Here is a 12,233-nt window from a genome sequence, read left to right as displayed (position 1 = left end):
TATGAAGCTTACCTTTTATTGCTGAAAACAATTTCTTGTCTTCAATTCTAATTTCATCTTTTTTGCCCTTCCCCTTCATATTGAATAGGGCCATCCGCTTATTGGTGAAGAGCCTAATCCAAGACAAAAATAACATGCAATTATTACACACACACACTTAACTTTTTTTCTGCAGGAATTCAAAATTAATTACAAAAAAACAAACAGTGATTTTGATAGAGAGCATTGGCATTATGCACAGCCATACTATTTTACCTTCCACTGAAAACGACAATATAACCATACAGATCTCTACATACATCAGACCTCTTGCTTGGCTGAGATGGACATCGGGCTGCATAAATTAGCCAGCGTCAGCCTTAGGCTGGCTACACACTGGCTGCGTCGCATGAGCCTGGCGTTTCTGTTGTGTGGCTGTGGCGTTTTCTATGTCTTTGCACACCAGAAACGTGTCTGATGCTGCGCTGCTGCTGCTAGACTTGTCTTTCCAATTGATTTACTGCACTCAAGCAGTAGTACACTTCATGTTAAACAAATACTGATTTGATTTGAAGACAACTTTGGAAGTATTGACGGCAAAATAGGCTACAGAATATTTTGTTCTGTATTGACAGGTGCAATTACATTTATATCTCCATTTAGGTCAAAACCTATAGACTTTCAAACATTAATATGTCATCGCGTGAAAAATAAGTGTCGGTTCTATTTCTAGCATGTACGCGTTTTCGGCGCGGCATTCTGGGATTGCAGAAAAACGTGGTTTATTGGCACTTCTCTTAACTAATCACAATCGTCTTGGGCGTCGCTAAGCATGAGGCAAAGCCATGGTGCAGCTGCAAAATAGCCTCGGGAAGGAATTTCTTTTGGTGGAACGTGCACGTTCAAAAGTTGTTTTAGTCGTGCGACAGATAGTCTAGCTAGCTGTCTGGATTTACCCTGCAGAGATCTGAGGAGCAGTTTACATAAATCGACCGGAGCTTAAAGGGATAGTTCACCCCAAAATGTAAACTCTGTCAGTAATTACTCTCCCTCATGTTGTTCCAACCCTGTAAGACTTTCGTTCATCTTCGGAACACAAATTAAGATATTTTTGAATAAATCTGAGAGCTGTCTCACTCCTCCATAGGCTTCTAAGGGATTGAAATATAAATATAATAGTCCGAGTGACTACAGTGGCTCAACCTTAAGTTTATCAAGCGACGAGAATACTTTTTGTGCGCAAAAAACAAACAAAAATAACGACTTTATTTAAGTGTTAAATAAACACACACACACACACACACACACCCAAAACCACGCAACGTGCAGCAACGCAGATTTGGAAAAATATTCATAAAATACATCAAATATACATAAAATTAGGGGAGAATAATACAAATGATGATCAAAATGAGCATCTATTTGCAAGACAAGATTAAAAGACTATGATTCAATAGGCCTGCCTACTGTATGTAGAAAACAAAGTATACAACACGACTATCCATTCTAAAACACCTATTTGATGTATTCAGATGAAAATTTATAAAAAGCGATTCTTCAGAGCCCCAAGCTGGAATTGTAAAAAATGTAATATTACACCCATGTGTCAGTTACGGTTAATATAATCATAAGGTCATGATTTCATCCTTAGATGAAGAAATCAACAAATTTTGGTGTTAAGCTGAGAGGGTAGTGGTCTGTTGCTCTTTGACTTATATCTTTCAATGCAGGTTTATATTGTTTCAACAATTTTTGCCTGACCCCTGGGGGCTCTGTAATGTCCGTATATTTCTGATAATATTTGTGGAGAAACATTACACTGTTTTAATTCAGAATCCTAACCATAAATTGTACTAATTAAAAGTAATTTATTAAATAAGTAAAATAAAATAAAAAACACAAAATGTCAATGAATACTTAACAGAAGTGATAGTGCAATGTAGCAGCTAAAGAATACTCCTCCACCTTTCCCTCAATGTTTTCCAGTGAATTAAATAAAGGACTGATGAAGGTGACATGATGAATCCCCTTTCAATGCACCACTTCAGCAGAAGAAAGACAAAAGGACAAAAAGTTACTCAGACTTTCTATCAGTAACGTTAAATGTCTTTTAAAGATGAAAATCATACTTAATACTATTAATCCCAGTGTAGGTTTTCGAACAGTGGGTAAAATTGACTTACTGTAAGGTGGTGAATGGGTCTTTCTGTTGGGTGTTCTCCACCGATTAAAATTTTATTTCTTGATCTAAAAAAAAAAAGTAAACAAATATCTTTTCAATATCGTTATTAGTGTTTGAAGAGGTTATGTAAACATACTTCTAACGAATAAATGACGGTTTTATCACTACTCATTCCCACGCTTTTTTTTTTACTTCTCATGCGTTTCGTTAAGTTAGCTGACAACATTAACACAACACAGCAATGTCAGATGGTAATGTTACGTCGAAATACGTGCTAATATCGCGCTAATGGTGAAGCAGTACAAAAACACACACAGAGATAACTTATTTAACGTTATCTTATGACGTTTGGTTTCAGTAAGCCCGTATACATGTGGACTGAAAAATGTTTTCTTACCTGATATCGCCAGTATTTTTACAGACCACATACGACCCAGCTTCCTCTGTTTCACATTCCAGCGTTTGTTCTTCAGTGACTTATCAACTCAAAATTTAAGAATTTAACAAGCAGATATAAAATAATCCATCGAGGTCTGACCGAGTAATCACAACGCAAACACCAGCTGCTCACACCGACCGACGGACCGAGTAACGGACGTATTTTCAAACCTAAAATAGGCGCGCAGGGCGCGCACATTCTCATTGGACAGTTTCCTGGAAGACAGACAGATTAACCAATCATGCTCAAAGTAAAACATTTAAGCGTAAACTCAAAGTGTAAACTTTTTGGCAAGCAGACGAAATTGTAAATTCACACAAAATCACATAAGGCAAAAGGTTTCTGCTGTACTGCTCTCTTGAGGGTGAAACTATTATTTTTAATGATAACAATTATATTTTAACATACATTGAAGAGTGATCAAAAAACCATTAAATGCTAATTATCATGATAATACTTTAAAATGCAGATATTTCTGTTGTATGGTGTTGAAAACATTATGTTGTTTCAACGTACAGATCTTGTAAAAAATGTCAACGTTGATTTAGAAGTGTTTTTGTTAATCTTTTTCAACCATTTAATATTAAACATTATTTCAACCATTTCAACGTTGAAGGTCGGTCATGTGCCGGCTGGGATTCAATAGGTCTGCATACTGTAGCCTACTGTATGTACAAATACTATTATTTAACCTTAAAACTCACTTTAACACCCACATGCTTAATGATCTTCAAGGAAATGTTAAATGACTGCTGATTTCTGCAGTTATAGGCCTACCTTCTTTTCTTTGTTTTCTAATTTCACAGAAAGAATCTGTAAAATATTACTTAATATTTTATGTAAAATTACACATAATAACCCTGTAAAAATACAGACAATTACCTGTAAATTTAATTGTGGACCATTAAATTACAGCAAATATCTGTAAAATATTCACTGTATAATGACAAAATGGCAAAATTCTTTAAATAAAATGAGACCGTTACCTGTAAATTCCTACTTTTTTTTTTCTTTCTTTTTTTTTTACAGTGGTTGAATGCAATACACAATAGTGATACAAAAAAAAACATTATAGCCAAGATGCATAGGCCTACATGGACACACTTAGCTAGCGTCAACTCCACGCAGCTAAGGCGTCGCTCGCGACCCTTTCGCATAATGCGAAAGGTGATAATAAATGCAGATAACGCTAGGTGATAAGTGTGAGGTTATTTGCAAGGTGTCTGCCAGCCAGTTTATGTTAGCAAGCAAACTTTAAAAACTGCCCAAAAAAAAACTGCTTGCTGGCGAAGTGCTAATTTCAAAATGTTACATATTACAAACGAATAACCGTTGTAACCAAAATATGAGTTTATTTGCAAAGTCAGTGACTGCTACACCCCACAGTAGGCTGCTTAACACCGACTATCAACATACAGGACAAGTTGACAAAGTCCTTGGGGCCTGCCTCAACGCAAAGATAGGGTTACACATTTTTGGAGGTGCGCACGTCGAGCTACGGCGGGGCTCGGAGGGGGGTTCGCAGCTACGCAGACGGGTCTGCGGGAGTATGTCCTTGATTTGAAGCAGAAACAAAAATGCAGCATTTAGCCATTTTGTCAGAAAATCTGTAACTCCATTGAGAAGGGGGGGGGGGGGGGGGGGGGGTTTAAACTTTCTTGATTTTACCACTTTAAACAACACCTTTAAAATAAATTGGATAAAAAACTTTATTAAGCCCGCCTCTATCTGGAATCTGATCCTAATGTTATGTTTTTCCAAACTAGGGGGTTTAAAATTCTTGTAATTATAATAATGAATAACCCCGTCCTTTAGGCAAATGTCGTCCCTCATCTTATATACTCTAATATAATTTGGAATAAGGACCTACTGTATAAACATAAATCTATTTTCTTTGATGGTTAGTAACGGAATTATTTTTGTATCTCAACTTTTCAATCAAAATGGTTCAATTTGTAATATTCTGAGTTCTTGGTAAAGCATGGAATTCCTGTTACTCCAAAAGAGTTTGTAATCTGGCTGATGCAGTGCCACAAGGAGTTATCATGCTTTATAAAGGATTTTATTTTTCCATCTCTTTGTTGCTCAGTGGATCTGTGTAAGACATTTGTAGGTAAATCATGCCTTTCTTCATCTAAATAAAAAAAAAAAAAAGAAAATTTTGTCTTGTTTCGGTAGGCGTCTGTTTCTATGCCATAGCCTAATTTCTTATTGGAATGGTTCTGTAAGTGACATTCCGTGGAAAAAAAGTTTGAACTTTACCTCATAAATACTAACAAAATGAGAGAAATTATACCTTTAAGTTAATTGTAGGTTTGATAAGTGCTCTCTCAAAAGACTTAAGAATGACATTACCCTTCTTTCTGTAAGAACACTGTGTTTAAGGACTTGGCACTTAATCTGGATTGAAAGATATAGGAAATTAGTCTGGACTGAGGGACTCTGGAGTACGGTTGTAATGTTATGACAATGACGATGGTTGTTAATGTTTTTGTGTTTTGTTGTAGTTTTCTTCAAGCATTTAATAATAATTTAAAAAATCAGCCTTTAGCCATGCTGTCTCTTCACCACTGCCATTTTTCTTTCTTTTTTCTTTTTTCCTGTCAATTCTGGTTATAGCCATCGTGAACGTCTTTTTTTTATTTGTTGATGTTTCGATTAACATATTTTCTGTCATTTATCGACTAAATCTGGATGTCAACGGACGTATAGATTGTGGCCAGATCGGACATCTTTATTCAAGTGGTTTATTGACTTTTTCTGGATGTCAACGGACGTCCAGATTATAGCCAGTATGAACGTCTGTTCTCGACTAATTCTGGATGTCAGTGGACGTTTAGATTGTGGGCAGATTGGACATCTTTATTCACGTCATTCATCGACTAATTCTGGATGTCAACGGACGTCCAGATTATAGCCAGTATGAACGTCTGTTCTCGACTAATTCTGGATGTCAGTGGACGTATAGATTGTGGCCAGATTGGACATCTTTATTCAAGTCGTTTATTGACTTTTTCTGGATGTCAACGGACATCCAGATTATAGCCAGTATGAACGTCTATTCTCGACTAATTCTGGATGTCAACGGACGTTTAGATTGTGGCCAGATTGGACATCTTTATTCAAGTCGTTAATTGACTTTTTCTGGATGTCAACGGACGTCCAGATTATAGCCAGTATGAACGTCTGTTCTCGACTAATTCTGGATGTCAGTGGACGTTTAGATTGTGGCCAGATTGGACATCTTTATTCACGTCATTCATCGACTAATTCTGGATGTCAACGGACGTCCAGATTATAGCCAGTATGAACGTCTGTTCTCGACTAATTCTGAATGTCAACGGACGTTTAGATTTTGGCCAGATTGGACATCTTTATTCAAGTCGTTTATTGACTTTTTCTGGATGTCAACGGACGTCCAGATTATAGCCAGTATGAACGTCTGTTCTCGACTAATTCTGGATGTCAGTGGACGTTTAGATTGTGGCCAGATTGGACATCTTTATTCACGTCATTCATCGACTAATTCTGGATGTCAACGGACGTCCAGATTATAGCCAGTGTGAACGTCTGTTCTCGACTTATTCTGGATGTCAGTGGACGTTTAGATTGTGGCCAGATTGGACATCTTTATTCAAGTCGTTTATTGACTTTTTCTGGATGTCAACGGACGTCCAGATTATAGCCAGTATGAACGTCTGTTCTCGACTTATTCTGGATGTCAGTGGACGTTTAGATTGTGGCCAGATTGGACATCTTTATTCAAGTCGTTTATTGACTTTTTCTGGATGTCAACGGACGTCCAGATTATAGCCAGTATGAACGTCTGTTCTCGACTTATTCTGGATGTCAGTGGACGTTTAGATTGTGGCCAGATTGGACATCTTTATTCAAGTCGTTTATTGACTTTTTCTGGATGTCAACGGACGTCCAGATTATAGCCAGTATGAACGTCTGTTCTCGACTAGTTCTGGATGTCAACGGACGTTTAGATTGTGGCCAGATTGGACATCTTTATTCACGTCATTCATCGACTAATTCTGGATGTCAACGGACGTCCAGATTATAGCCAGTATGAACGTCTGTTCTCGACTAATTCTGGATGTCAGTGGACGTTTAGATTGTGGCCAGATTGGACATCTTTATTCAAGTCGTTTATTGACTTTTTCTGGATGTCAACGGACGTCCAGATTATAGCCAGTATGAACGTCTGTTCTCGACTAATTCTGGATGTCAACGGACGTTTAGATTGAGGCCAGATTGGACATCTTTATTCAAGTCGTTTATTGACTTTTTCTGGATGTCAACGGACGTCCAGATTATAGCCAGTATGAACGTCTGTTCTCGACTAATTCTGGCTGTCAGTGGACGTTTAGATTATGGCCTGATGGGACATCATTTCTCAGTGTCATTAATCGACTAATTCTGGCTGTCAATGGACGTTCAGATCATGGCCTGGACGGACGGACGTGATATCAACCTGTTTTGTATGTCCACAGACGTCGCTTGCTCAGTGGGTTGTTTCTTGGACAGCAAGGGTATTTCTATAAACAGCGGAGACATCGAAGCATGCCATACCCTGCCCAATAAAACCAAAACGGCCGCACCTGTAATAATAATCCGGTTTACCAACAGGTTACAAACGCAATAGACAGGAAGCAATATGCAGTAGGGATATTTCTAGATCTCAAAAAAGCTTTTGACACTGTGGATCACAAATTATTGATTAAAAAACTACAAAGATATGGTATTAGGCCCATTCCAGCGTTATGGACGTGACATTTGCAGTCAAAACGTAAAATATAAATTCTCAGAAAATGCATTTAATACCAATATATTTAAACGTCTGTTCATATGTCCATACTACCTTAATAAAGGAGTCCAGACAATAGAAAAATATTAGTCTACACATGCGTTTTATATTTAATATGAGGGAAATACACGTGCGTTACGGACGTGACAAAAAAAGACGTGAGTTTGTGGGAGACAACATACTTTGTAGAAATTCTGCGAATTAAAATGCACAAGCCAAAATAAATAATACCAACCGAAGGGATGAGTGTTGGCTCTCTATAGAACATAAATTATTTATCTTATTTTACTTTTCATTTTTTCATTTATGAGGAAAAAATGTTGTTATGGACGTGACATATTTTCGTTATGGACGTGACAGTTCCGAAATCGACACTTGGCAGACGCTGAAAAATCAGAGAAAATGCTTGAACAGAGACCTATTTGTGTGTCTCTGTTGGGTATTTAAAACAACAAACATCTGAGGCTGCACAATTAATCAAATTTAAACTGAAATCACTTTGTTATAGGCTAGATTAACCTCCGTTCACGCATATCTCTCATGCTGCTAAAATGCAGCGTGGGCAAAACTCAATTCGGGCATGATATTGCTTTATAATGTGGTGTTAACTATAGACCCCGAAAGATACGGATTTGCTAAGATACATCAGCAGCTATTTTGTATTTTTATCATATCGATATTCTCCGGAGTCGAGATCGCCGGTTTCCCCTCAAGGCAGGGTTTCCGTTGGTAATTACCGGTCATTGGCCGGGATTTTTTTACCTAGACCCACACATTTTGTGAATATTCAATTTATCCTGTTAAAATGTTTTTTTTTTTTTTTTTTGCTCAGTCTGAACATGTTGAAAAATGATTATTAAATCAAACAACAATATTGTTGATGATAAATTCAAAGGTAATTTTTTTTCTTTCAAAACGCTATAAATCCATAAATTATTTTCCAAAAATTGATGGTTTGTCTTTTAAAAAAACAAAAAACAACAACAAGAGAACATGTAACATATAATCAGGGACTCATACTATAAATGAATATAAATTAAAAAAGTGCAAATGTGCATGGTCAGACATGATTTTGGCCACTTAATTAAGTTTTGTTTTGTAGAAAGCCTTTCTTTAAAGTGAATTTCGTTTTGTATAAATTGTATCTTAATTTTAATATTTTTTATTTTAATTTTAATATTTTAAATAAGAAGCAAATAGACAATATAATCATAACATGGAGGCGCGGTCCCTTGCATTGCACGTGAACTGGAGCGCATCTCATCATAAATTAACCGAAACTCAGCGTATGCCTCACAGACATGAGAAATATATCTATATAGAAGGCTTGAAATGTCTTTAAACGAAACAATTACAAACGAAAAGAAATAGGATAGGCCTACTCTCTGATTATGTGATCCATTACATGCATTTCTCTCTATAGGCGCGTTCACGGAGATGGTGATAGTCAATTTCATCTTTGAATGAATCGGATTTAATTTAAGTTTCGTCTATTTGAAAGTTAGCCTAATAAACATGTTGCATTCTATACGGCCTGATTATGTCATTTTTTAAGTTACATAGCCTGATCCCACACACACGCACGCACACACACACACACAGATAGAGAGGCGCGAGCGCTCTGGAGATACATAGATATCAAATTACTTACCAATTCTGATGTTGTCCAGAAATCGCAGATACAAATCACCACAGAAATAACTCTTGACCACAGAGGGCGCGCGCGGGAAAGAAAGTGAGTAAAGGCGCGTCTCATATTTCATCACGAAAGGCGCGTCTCATATTTCTCTCGCTCTCGCTCTCAGAGACTGTAATAATGCTTAACATTATGGTACTGGTATTAATTTATTTCTAAAATGTTCTGATGTACAGTAATAGAGATCAATTTAATATATATGCGGGATTTTTTAACAGTAACAACACGTTGAACATGTTGAAAGACCGGGGTGGGTTTAAATAAGTTTGATTTCTTCCCACTCCATTTCAAGCATATAGATCGATTTATGTTGTAAAGTTGATGAATTTATCTTTTCGTATTGATTTAATCAGAATGCTTCTTGATTTCCTTTGTTATGTGTGATTATATTGCTCGAAATAAATAAATAAATTAATTAATTCAACAAATATGCGCTGGTCAAATCATGCATGATTTAATATGAAGCGTCCGTAACAGTCACGTCCGTAACGCATAATTAGGTTGTTTAGAGCAAATAAGTGAGATGAATTCTTAATCATAACTAGAATGGACATATTTTGGCTTTGTACATACATTTTCAAATTAATTGTAATAATAATTATTATACAATATAAACTTATTCTTTAAATCGTTACGGACGTGACACAGCACTGAAGCGTCGTGACTTCCTAAATATAGCCTTTATAAATTTAAAGGGCAATGCAGTTATAATAAAGTGGGTGTATTTATATCTCAGTTATGCTCCCATCTTTCTGAGAAATGCTTACTGTCAACATAAAGTATAAAAAAATGAGTCTTTGACCCCTCTTTTTAAAGCATGAAATATGTTTGTTTGAAAAAGCAATTTTAGTATCTGTGCACACCTTATCTGAGGTGAATAAACACAGAAATTTCCTTAAAATTTACATGACCGCACATCAATACAATAAAATACAGACCCAAATGGACACCTTAGAAAGGGTTTTGATATTTTGATAATAAGTTTATTTTTTCATGGCAAGGTTGACATTTGCATGGAATCGCCCATTAGAGGAATTGCACTGATATGGTTATCCAGTTACCTAGAGAAGAGAAAACAGTATGTTGAAATACAAAACAATAAATCACAACTGCTGCAGATTACATGTGGGGTGCCACAGGGTTCAGTGTTGGGACCATTATTATTTAAACTTTATATAAATGATATATGTGAAGTGTCACAAATTGTGGAAACCATTCTTTTTGCTGATGACGCAAACCTACTATGTTGTGGTGAAAATTTGGAGAAGCTACTGGATACCATGGAAAAGGAAATGAGTAGGATGAAGATTTGGTTTGATGAAAATAAACTAACACTGAATTTGAGTAAAACCAAATTTATAATATTTGGGAACCGATTAACCGACACAAATAATAAACTAATGATAAATGGTATAGAACTAGAACGAGTCCCCGAAATAAAATTCCTTGGGGTAGTTATTGATAGTAAATGAAGCTGGAAACCTCATATAAAGTATATTAAAACCAAAATATCCAAGTCATTAGCGATATTAAATAAAGCCAAATAACTATTGAATCAGGCTTCTCTAGGTATGCTGTACTGCTCCTTTATATTCCATACATGACTTATTGTGTGGAAGTATGAGGGAACACTTACAAAACAAATACATACCCAATCTTCATCCTACAAAAAAGAGCTATTCGAATCATACATAAAACTACACACAGAGAACCAACAAACCCAATGTTCATTAAACTCAAAATATTAAAGTTTAAAAATTTGATTGACTACAAAACTATTCAAATTGTTTTTAGAGCACATAATAACCAATTGCCTAGAAATATCCAAGAGCTTCAACTGAGAGAAAACATTGTTTTCTGATTGATTGTTTGTTCTTATTTATTTTTTAACATGTTCAATAAAGAAAAAAAAGAAAAGAAAAAAAATATGCGATCATTACGGGCTACTAATGATATTATTATGTATTAAACTTGTTTAAATGTACAGTTAATACAATAAATGCATTAATCTCTAAATTGGGTATTTATCATTAAAGATATAGAGTTTGCAATCTATTGGTCAAAATGACCGCTTGTGGCAGTTCTAGTAGTTATGGAATTCTGACACTACCAGTGTTAAACGATCTCAATCTCGATTCAAACACCCACGCGATCTTATTCCTAAATGACAAAAACTTCACACCGGAACATTCAAATCTGTTTGCGCTGTCGTTGACGAGAGAGCAGTTGTCAATATATATGAAACAGCTTTACCTTCACAGTCTTTTCAACCACACAGTATCGATATTTCTGTATTACAAATATTCAAATGATCACAGAAGTACTGAGATAAAAGTTTATAGTTTGAGTATAAACACTGATGTCTACGGTAGCAACCAAAACAGAAATCACCTTTTGAAAGGCGCTGCCTTCAAATAACGAGTGTATTGATTACATTTGATGCTTCTAAACATTAATTAAGATGACTGTTAAAGCTGCAGTCTGTAACTTTTTTATGTTCAGAATTTACAAAATTTATATAATGAGCGAGTACATCATGAATGCCTTTTTTCAAACCGTGTTTTTGTCTTGTCCTGAATCACTACGGTAAGCCTGTAATAAGCGTTTAGACTCTGACTACTTTACACCGGTCGGGTCGGCACCGCTGCGGAGTAGCAGTGCCTGCGTGACTCATCCGCGTCATAGACATAAACAGAGAGAAGTAGCTCCGGCTACAATGTTCTTCTGCAAGACGCATGCAGTTCTGTTTAACTGCTAGAGCGCTGATTCATCCAGTAATGAAACAAGTGAGGTCTTTATGAATCAATCATTCAAACCGATTTTAAAAATATTATGTTTCACCTGTCTGGATCTTACATCTGTGTTCAAGCTTCTGAGAGGGTATTCTCCACTGCTGGAGACACAATAATCTATAGGAGAGGTCCCAAACTATCCTTGAGAATACAGAAATGTTTGTTTTCCTTCAGAATTTGTTTTTTATTTTGGCAAAAATTACATATAAGAAATAAACACAAAAAAGATTGGGCATTTTCCCCTTACTACTTTTTTTACTGGCCGTTTTAATATTTTTTATTGAATGGGAACCGGAACCAAAACCGGAATCGTTTGGCGGAACCGGAACCGG

The sequence above is a fragment of the Rhinichthys klamathensis genome, unplaced genomic scaffold, assembly GCF_029890125.1.
Source record: "Rhinichthys klamathensis goyatoka isolate OS25496 unplaced genomic scaffold, OSU_Roscu_1.1 h1tg000225l_1, whole genome shotgun sequence".
Taxonomy (NCBI): domain Eukaryota; kingdom Metazoa; phylum Chordata; class Actinopteri; order Cypriniformes; family Leuciscidae; genus Rhinichthys; species Rhinichthys klamathensis.
This window is presented reverse-complemented; position numbering follows the sequence as displayed.